The sequence below is a fragment of the Etheostoma spectabile genome, chromosome 12, assembly GCF_008692095.1.
Source record: "Etheostoma spectabile isolate EspeVRDwgs_2016 chromosome 12, UIUC_Espe_1.0, whole genome shotgun sequence".
NCBI lineage: Eukaryota > Metazoa > Chordata > Actinopteri > Perciformes > Percidae > Etheostoma > Etheostoma spectabile.
Genome location: NC_045744.1, coordinates 30758389 through 30760537, shown reverse-complemented (window position 1 = coordinate 30760537; position 2149 = coordinate 30758389). Strand labels below are relative to the sequence as shown.

General features: G+C 49.6%; 1 long non-coding RNA gene across 1 annotated transcript in view; it reads left to right on the top strand.

Moving 5' to 3' along the window:
• Positions 1-2034: 2034 nt before the first annotated feature.
• Positions 2035-2149, top strand: part of LOC116699590 (uncharacterized) — a 22570-nt gene continuing 22455 nt past the window's right edge. Inside the window, exon 1 of the long non-coding RNA XR_004334463.1 lies at positions 2035-2048. This is a non-coding gene — a long non-coding RNA (uncharacterized LOC116699590). The remainder of the gene's footprint in view (positions 2049-2149) is intronic.

The window sequence follows — 2149 nt, the reverse complement described above, 5'->3', positions numbered from 1 at the left end:
ATGTATTTACAGGAATGACCAGTGATAGCATAAAAGTGACAAAGCCAGAAAGATGTAAAGCTGTCACCTGATGCTCCCCAGATCTTCTGAAACACTTTGTCGTAGGCCTGTCTATTTTGCATTTCGGTTCTGAGGCGCAGAATGAGATCTTTCTTAGAACTGGGTTTCCGTCCCCTTTTTTCTGCCGTGTTGTGTGGGTGACCCTCCCCATTTCTTTTTTTTCTCTCCGTTTCTAGTGTTTTTTGGCTTTAGGTGCGCTGTCCCTGCTTGCTTCTCCGCATCCTCTTTCTCTGTTTCTTTCTCTTCCTAGTCTTCTTGTCTTCATCCTCGCCCTTCCCCGATTACTCGTCTCAATTCCACTGTCTCTCTTGCTTTCTGTATTGTCTGTCTTGCTCTCTGTACTGTATTGCTTGTCTTGTCTCTTGTGCTTCTCCTCTTTCGGTGGGCTCTGGTCTCACGTCTTTCTGGTTGTATCAGTCTCTCCCATGTCTCTCTTGGTCCCTGTGTCGGTCTAGTTCACTTGTTCCTGCGTCTTGCTGTCTCTTCCCCTTTATATGTCGTCTGTTCTTGCACTCTGCGCGTGTCCTTTTCTCTCCCCCTGTGTTGTTTGTGGCTCGCTTCTTTCTGTGTCTCTGTCTTTGCTCTTGTGTCTCTCTCGTCCCCCGTCTCTCTTGGCTCTCTTCTTGTGCCTGCCCCTAGTTTCCTCTTTCGGCTCCCTTTCTCTGTCTCTCCTCCAATCCTCCGCTGTCTTTGGTCCTGCCTGTCTTCATGCTCTGTCTCTGTTGCTCCCTATGTCTGTCTGTCTTCTCTGTGTCACTCTCGCTCTGTTTGATGTCTCTGTCGTTCTCTCTCTCTTCTTTCTTTCTGTGGTTGTTCTGTTTCTCCCGGTCGGTTTTGCTCTCCGTCTCTGGTGTCTTTTCCCCTCTGTCTTTTCGTTCCGGTCTGTCTGTTCTGTCTGTCTGTTCCTCTGTCTTCTCTCTCATTCGGTTTGTGGCTATCTCTCTGTGTCGCTCTCTTTCCTATGTGGGTCTCTGTGGTTCTACCGCTCTGTCTCTTTCTCCCTCTGTCTGTCTTGTTCTGTGTCTTTCTCTGTGTCCGCTGCTCCTCCCTTGTCCCTACCCTTTGTCCTCCTCCAGTCTTTTCCTTTGGTCCTCGTCGCTACTGGTCTCAGCCCTTGTTTGGACTCTTGTGCCCGCCGTTAGTGCCTTCTCTTTGTCTGGTCTTCTGTCCTATCCTTTTCCCTCCTGGTCCTCTAGTCTCAGTCTTGTCCCTCCTCGCCTCTCCTTCATCTCCTTCCCCATCTCTCTTCCTTGGTCTCCTCCTTCGGTCGCTCCTCTCCTCAGTCCCTCTCTCACTCCTCCCTTCTCAGTCCCTCTCTCGCTCCTATTCTCAGTCCCTCCTCGCTCCCTCGTTCCTTCCTCTTCGGTCTGCTCTATCTCCGCTTCATTCCCTTGTTATGCCTCTTCCTTGTTCCCGGTTCTGTTCCTTTGGCCGTGCTCCCCATGCCCTTGTCCCCGCTGCCGGGTTTCCTTCTGTCCCCTAGTTTCTCCGTCCCTTGGCCCCCTCTTTTCCAGTGTCTTCCGCCCTTAATGGGTTGTTTTTGTGTCTCTTTTGGGTTTTTGTTTGGGGTTTTTGACATCTGGTATCTGTCTTTGGGGGGGGGTTCGTTGTGGGTTGGGGTTTTGTTTGGGGTTATTTTCCCATTTGGCCTCCCGGTGTTTTTGTCCCGGTTTTCTCCTAGTCTGGTGTCATAGATTCTGTCTATGTTTCCCTGTGTGTGTTGTTATGCTTCTGCTTTATTTTGGTAGTCAACTCGTCTGTCCTGTCTTGTCTAGTCTAGCTTTACTTTGTTTGTCTGATTGTCCAGCCCCGCCCAATGTGATTCACCTGTTGTCTCATCTGTTCCCTATTACCTCATTACCTCATGTATTAACCCCAGTGTTTCCTTTGCCTCTTGTAGATCCTTTTGTTCTCCAGCGTGTCGTCACCTTCCTCGTTCCAGCTCCAGTAAGACTTCCCGTGATATTTTTGCCTGTTTACCTTCCCCTGTGAGTTTCCAGCCCTTGTGCTTCGGTTTTTGGTTTTTTCTGGTCCCTGTGTTTTGACGTTTTTGGTATCTGTTGCTGCTGGTTTTCCCCAATAAACCCTT